Genomic DNA, 8718 nt, shown 5'->3' with positions numbered 1-8718 from the left:
TCTCTCTCTCTCCCCTCTCTTTCTCTCTCTCTCTCTTTCTTTCTCTCTCTCGTTTCCAAATAATCTAATTCCCTGAAACAATGGAAGTAATGACAATTATACATAAATTATTTATAAAATTTCTGAACATCAATGATGCAACAATTTACGAATAATCATGCATTACAATTAAATCGGTATAAAGATACCTATTATGAATGTATGTATGTATAGGTAAAACAATAGACAACTCGTATCCATAATTTTGGACATGCATGAGTAAACAATATATAAAGATTTCTCAATTTAGAACATACATGTACGTGGTAGATACTTTTGAGATGCGATCATTTGTGAATGTAGCGTTTAAGAATGAAGCTGATTTATATATGAACAATATAATATAACAATTTAAATCCTAAATGTAATAATAACAAAAATTTAATTTGTAGCTTAATATAATTAAAAAGTTTTAAAAAATATTACATTGTGTATTAATATCTCATATGTTACACTATAAAAAAAGAAAATTAGCTCGAATTGATGTAAATCAATTCAATTTCAGAGTTAAATATGGCGAACTACTGTCGGGTTGCGTCAAGAAATATTTTAACTTCCTTTATTATCTTCCTTATGTTAAATAAACATTGAATTTATTTCTGGTATACCAATAATAGTTTTGTCAACTTTATAAATAATATTATATAGAAATAAATTCAATATTTATTTACTATAGTAAACCAACATATTGGGAGTACAAAATAAGTAAGTTATTATAGTAAGTTTCCGCCGTTTTTTATCAAAAAAACATTTTTATTGTGAAAGAACGGTACATAATGTTTTATTCAAAGTAATGGCTAGCCACTACTTTTTCTTATCTTTCTGGTACCATGTGGATACGGCGTCGGAAGAACGCTTCATCTTTTGAGGCTATCCAATCATCAATACAATTTTTGATATCTTCATAATTAATTTCATTAAAACTTTCTATCATATAGATTGATTTAATTAGTAGCCGAACCTGAAAAAAATGTTAGTCGCCATGATGTGGCAAGAAATGCATGAAAAAAATGGTTAATAGTTTGATCATTAATTGACCACCCTCACTTTATATACAAATAGATATCGAATCTCTCTTACGAGCACACACGCTATCTGTTGATAGCTCTACAAAACTTTCCTTCGTTCTAAATTCTAAATCAATGTGAAATACCATCAATAATTTTTTTAATTCCTATTACTTTTAAGTCTTATTATTTTTACATTCATGTTCATTTATTACCAATAATTATTTAATCAACTTCGTAAATATGATTGTACCACCCCATTGAATTATATAAATAATTAGTTCAAGGTATTTTTCTCTATGATTGATTTGATTTCCATGTAGATGCGATTATTATTATTACGCAATTTAATCATTCTTGTGGTTGAATAAATATCTAATATCAAATAAATATATTATTTAACTATATTTCAGCTCGGTCAATCAAAATATATTAAATTTTTTAGTATATTATATTACGTGAAGTTATTCATCTAATTAGTGAAGTTATTCGTCTAATGAGATTTTTATTCTTCTTGACTCCTTACGCGGAGATCCTAAAGCGTATAACATATAAAAAAAAACATGTAACAAACAAAGAATTTGTACTAGCAAATCAGGGAGCCATTTTAAAAAATTAACTCAGATAATAAATTCTATTATACTTTAATTAATGCTATCATGATGTTATTCGCCTTATAATTATATAATTAACATTTAAAAATCGCGATTTCTTCTTTCTTATTATATATACATATATAATAGAAATGATAAAATATTAACATTCCGTTATTCACTACAAGTAATGAAAATTTGTAGTTTACGTTACGTATATTATAGATTTCCAATACTTGTAGTGAATAATAATGATATACATCTAATAATAATGAGACTTTTGACAAATTAATGTTTGCATGTATTAGTCCCAACAGTGGATAATTTACCGACGTAAGCTGTGGTATCTGCTTTGATTTTGTCGTAAAGAAAATCTCAAAGAAATGCTAGCGCCCACTAGATGACCACACTCTATGGATAACCTTAACATATTATTGATTTTTTATAAATTGTAAGAATCAAACTATGCATTGAAGATTGAGATTAAAGATTGAAATCTTATCAATGAGGATAAAGCAATGGATAAAGAAAATTTTAGCCTTTTGTTCTAATTGGTCAAATTTCAATCTTTCAATCTTCAATCTCATTCTTCAATACGTAGTCTGATTTTGGCCTAAGAGATAATAATTTGAAGTATGATAAATACAATTCAAATGTCATATTAATAATAAAAAGATTACACTTATTTTATACTTCTTTTAGGAACGATATAGCGATATAATATGTAATAAAGTTAATAGAAAATTAAAATTAAATAAAATTCTTGGACCTTTTTACATTTATGGTATAATTATTTTTTATTACGATATTATTATTTATTTATTATAATTATTAAACTACGTAAAGTTATAATAATTGTACGAGGAAAGTTATGAATCTAATAATAAATGTAATTGATAATTTAATAATTAATGTAATTAATAATCAGAATTTGTGTTAGTATTATTATTTAATTGTAATTTTTTTGCGTGTTTCTAAATATTTTTAAAATATTCACAAATTAATATAAAATATTTAATGAAAAAATATATGACAATTATATTTTTCTTATATAAAAGTGTACTTGTAAATTTTAGCTAAAATTTTCACATATATTTAAGGTTGACAATTATTACAAATGTCATATTAAAATTCATTATTCAATTTATTAATGTATTTATTAATGTATTTGTTACCTGTATTTCTACAGTAACAAATACATTAATAAATACATATATATACGAATGTATACGAATATTATGCATTTGCAGAACAAATTGATTGCCATTTATATGATGCAGTAGTGATTTACAAGCGTTTGAATAATTCATAATTATGTTGGGTAACATATGCGAGCTCTTTCGTACATTATATAGTATAAACCAATTACAAGATAATATTATTAATAGTAAAATTTTAGGTTTCACTAATCGCTATTAAGGGAATCCTAAAACCATCTGTATTACCGACTAAATATAAATATAATTTTTATATAACAAATACTGTTTTAATAAAATAAGATTTCACTAATCGCAAAAAAATAAATACGATCATGCTCTTTCAACATCATTGCTCTGATATAATTAAATCTTTCGATATATCTCGATTTTTTAAAATAATGCTAGTTACTAAACTGCTAAATTATTCAAAATTTTATAATAAAAGAATATTTTTAGCACTATTATTTATATTAATTTATTCTGCTTTGCAAACGATTGATAACATAATTCTTTTAACAAAAATCGATAGAGCTATTCTGTTCCGAGATATATCCACATTACAAGAAGAGGCGACGTAAATTAATACAAACAAGCCGCAGGCTATATAGTAGAAGAGGAAGAAGAAAAATAGATATTACGAACCAACAATCTATCATATTAATAATATAAACAAAAAAATTTTAAACAAATATAAATACTTGATACGAATTTTAACGTACATTTCCTGATACAACTCAAAATGCATTAATAAATAATTTTTCAGTTTTCATCAATTTCAATTTTCATCAATTACTATTTTAGATTTTTTAACAAATTTAAATACAAAGAATTATATTTTGATATCCTATATTATTCCTAAATATGAATATAGATAAATTGCGATGATGTAATATGATAATTCATCATAACTAATTTTCAACTACAGTCATTATATTCATTATAATTTCAAGTTCATGATGATTCTTATTTACGAAAAAATGATAGCAGAACATATTCTTGGCAACATAAATGCAATATTTTTCTACATTACTCAAAATAATATGTATATATGTCTATATTGCTCAATAATACATATATCGAAATTGTTACAATACAATTATTAGTACGTATAACATGAACAGATTATTTTATTGACTTCACACATAATCAATCATTCTGTTCAACAAATCTACTAATCAACTAAAAAATGCGTCGATTTAAAAAGTAGCTCTAGTTAAAAAAGCTACTGTTTTACCTGACCAAATAGATAGGTCAGATAGGGGACGTAAGATAATCGATATATTTTCATTTACATTCTATGCTTATACTAATTCTGAAAACTAAAAATTGCTAATCCTTAAAAATCCTTTCTTTGTTGATACATTATATATATTTACATTATATACATTTAAAAACATTACTCACTCAACATTACTTATCTCGGTATTTCGAAAAGAATCTTTTTTTCAATCTTTTCTGGAAATTCAATGTTGTATCGATCAAAGTTTTAATTTTCGCATAGGGTAACTCCAGCAAATATGCCGCACTAGGATTTACGTCGCAAAAATCAGAAAAAAATAGAAGGAGTGGAGATAATTTTTCCGCAACTACTCTCTCTGTTACATGTCTTTATGTTATATTAGTATAGTGTTACGATTTCAGTTTCTTACTAATTAATTACTAATTAAGTTTCCTACTAATTAATATTAACGAAATTATTGTGAGTATTGTTGAATCGATTTGTCACTGTGTTAAGCAATGCGTAGCATCATCATAAATTATAATCTACAATGATTACTATAGGACGTGCAAAAGACTTAAGTAATTATTTTATGATACACATGTGTAGAGGAATAGTAAAACATGTTGTATAAAATACAAGTACTTTGCTCTTGTATTCTTTGTTTAGTTTGTTGTCTTGTATATCCCATCTATTTGCAATATATATTATTTTATCGGGTGGGATTTATGTCCAAAACATATATAAAATGCGCAAATTGAATTCAATGCACTAAATGCAATATACGCATTACATGAAATACGTATCTCATAACACTTGTAATACATGTGGGAAGATTATAATTATTATTTATTACTTCATATATATTTATTCTTATTCCTTAATAAAACTTTATAAACATTTTATAAGTTATTGTCTCATTTTATGTCTTATTTATTTATTTATGCATATTTGTAAATTTTTCATAAGCCATACATACCTCCGCTCCCCCTACGAGTAGCCCCATATATATAATATATATATTTTTCCATCCCTATAGGATATATAACAATATATATCCTATATAACAAAAATGCAAGAGTTTAAAAAAGTTTATTTTTTAATACGAAATATAAATATTTCAGATTTCTAATATTTTTTTCATAATATTAGAGAGTACAAAGTTTTTACTGGTATTCGTTTACTTTAACATAGTAAATAATACTTAATAAATTAAGTTTTTGATAGGTGCGGCATATATACCCAAGTTCCTAACTGTGTGAAAAAATATTTTTGAACAATCCCGAAATAATGTACATAGAAACGAAGATGTAAATTTGATTTATGCAAACAAACTTATAAATGCAACATAATTCCGAAAACGAATCTTGTCGATAGTTTTCTTATGCATAATTATAATAGTTCATTACAAATGGATCAAACAACCTTGAAAAAAATCGATTATCTCATGATATAATATATAAATAGATCCTTAAATTTCGGCATCACCTATTCTGAGCAGATAGAGCGGATTACATTGAGGCGAAAAATCCTCTACCATTTTGCAATTTCGTAATGATTAACGAGATATTAATTACTAAAAATCGCTAAATATTGGTTTTCAATAATTTTACTCAAATGTTATCAACTTTACAAAAAAATTGCTAGAGACAAAAATCATTATTTTCTTTTCATAGAACTTTAGAAGAATTTTTTCAGAATTTTTTATTAATTTTTTAGTACTGCATTTTCTTATTTTTATCACCATGAAAATATACGGTATTAAAAAATTCTAAAAAAATTCACTTTATAAAAATAAAATAAACAAGTTTTATCTTTTGCTGTTCTTCTATAAAGTTGAAAGTATTTGAATAAAAAATTATTGAAAATTATTGAAAAACCTATCAATATTTAGTATTTAATATCTCGTTAACTATTGCGAAAATCGCAAAATGAGAGGTAGAGAAATTTTCGACTCAGTTTAGTTCAGGATAAAGTTCAGTGATGCCAAATTTAAGAATACTCTGTATGCAATAACTTTCTCATGATTGCCAGCTGCGCTTTTATTCGCAAATCTAAGTTTATTTAAAAGCCTAAAAGCCTAAAAACCTGCGGGAACAAATAAAATGTTATGTGTTTATTTGAATATTCAGAAAATTGATTTCTCTTAAAAAATAATATCGTACAAAATATGTAGAAATATTAAACTTTCTTTATGTATTAGTAACAATATGATACGATTTCTTATTTAAATGTTGTGTTATCTGGAATCCAGATAACATTTATATTGCATAAGATATCTAAAAAACATCTTTTAGATGTCTAAAAGATGTCTTCTAAATATCTTATGCAACATGCATATTATATGGGAAGTCACAACAAACTTGGAATAAATACTACAAAGAATTTCTGTCTTTAATTTGTTAAGTTCATAGATTGTCAATTTGTTAAGAATATATTCAAAACAAACATAATATAGAAACAATGTAAAATTAAGAATAAGGATTAGATAATACAGTATGAATATGATTGTTATTAGATATTAATAAAATAAAAATAAAAAACAATAAAATATTTTCTCCTTTAAGCCGTCATTGCAGGAATATGATAACTATGAGAACTCATCTAAAGAACGGAAAGAAAACAAAAAAAAAAGAAGAGAGAAAGAGAGAAAGAGAGAGAGAGAGAGAGAGAGAGAGAGAGAGAGGAGAAGAGAGAGAGAGGAGGAGGAGGGACGAGAGAGAGAGAAGAAGAGAGGAGAGAGAGAGAGAGAGAGAGGAAGAAGAAAAAGAGGAGAAAAGAGGAAAAGAAAAAAAACTTATCTTTATAAGACCAAATACGTGATGACTCGAGAGAGGTCATCGATAGTGTTCGGAAATAAGAACAGTATAAATAGCTCTCTTACCTTCTACATTCTTGTCCTTGTCCATTTCCTTTGTAAGATGAGAGATAAAGCGCTACCGTCTCTTCGAATCACTGCATCACGAAACTTTCCAACTTTGACCAATCTTAAGCCGCAGCGCGCGTATCGATTTTAACAACTTTTCGAAAAGTGTGTGCATCTGTCGCAAATGAACTAATCATCGATTTGCTAGTAAAGGAATCCAATATAATAAGAAAATTTTACTCCAAACAGATCGATTCTTTTTCGAATTATTCAAATTCGAGATTAATGGAACCATTGGCGACAAGAGAAAATTCTAAATTAATGTATGATGGGAGTGTTTTCGATTTGTTCATATTATATGTCCATTTTCGTTTAATAGATCACGCAATGTAAACCACAAAGAAATTCAAATATTCGCGATAAATCGATAAAAGCCGAAGAATCTATCGCGTTACTGTGACGTGATATGTATAATATAATATGTTGTGTACTTAATTCAAATAACCTAATTCAAATTACACGAACAAATTAGACATTTATACGCAATAATGTATGCGCTTACACATATTCATTCTTTATGCTTAATATGATTATTTTCTTTTTATTGCGCATGCACAGACCTAAATTTAAAATAAAACTTTTAATATTTGTCTTGACTTTCGGATCATATAAAATCAATCATCATATTGAGAGAAAATGATATACTATACATATATTTTACATATATTTTTCCGATATTTTAAAATAATTATTTAATGAAAAAAATTAATAATTAAAGAAACTGAGTTTGAGAAAAAAAATTAATATTTTAAATAATTTTCAGGAGTACAACTTAAAATCAATTGTCAGACAAGTCAAGTGACAACACATCATCATATGTTTTATGGCTGTGGAAATTGCATTAGCAAATAAGTGTCACCAACTTATATCGATAAAAGAAAAGAAAAAATATGTGTGAAAAAGTTAGTTGACCGATGTCTCCGAGCATCTATTGCAGCGGTTTTGAAACATTTGTGAATTATTAACGAAAGATAGGAAGTGCTATAAGGTAAATCAAATTGAAATCTGTACGAGAAAATCGTCCTCGTATGAAAAAAGAAAGTGAGAGATACTTTGAGGAATTTGAAAACGTGTGCTTGATGCTTTTAAATTGCTAAGAAAGTATAGTCATATAACTTGATTGAAAAAACTTTTGCAACAGAAATAATAAAGGAAATATTTACAATGATGTACGTGAAAGATGTTAGAATTTAGCTAGTTAAATAACTAGCTAATAAAAGGGATAGATGGACGGCTAAAAAAATGTAAACCAAATCCTTTCATATTGTTAACATACAATCAAATATAATCCTTCTCTTATTTTATTTTCTTATTTTCATTAACATATAAGCTGAAGTAAGTAAATACAAATAAACTGATAAACAATATAAAAAAAAATAAATTGATTAATCTAAAATAAGATACATATAAAATCGAAGTTTTTTTCAAAAAGCTTCAATCACTCGCGAAATAAAATAATATTAAGTATATACGATTATTACATATATACATATAATTGACACATACAAACAGTTCTCATCCTCTTGCTCTTATAGACGTATCTATAGTCGCTAATACTTAAAACGCGCAATTCTGGAAAAACTTTAAGAAAACAATTGCAAAAACACAGCGTCACATGAAAATGAACATTCCCTATAAATTCATATGGAAATATTGCAAAAAATATATTTTTTAATTTTTAATCGTTTTATAAATTTTTAGTTAAATCTATTATATATTATAGAGGAAAAATCTT

This window comes from Atta cephalotes (assembly GCF_000143395.1).
Source record: "Atta cephalotes unplaced genomic scaffold scaffold00026, whole genome shotgun sequence".
NCBI lineage: Eukaryota > Metazoa > Arthropoda > Insecta > Hymenoptera > Formicidae > Atta > Atta cephalotes.
Note: the sequence above shows the minus strand (reverse complement) of the source record.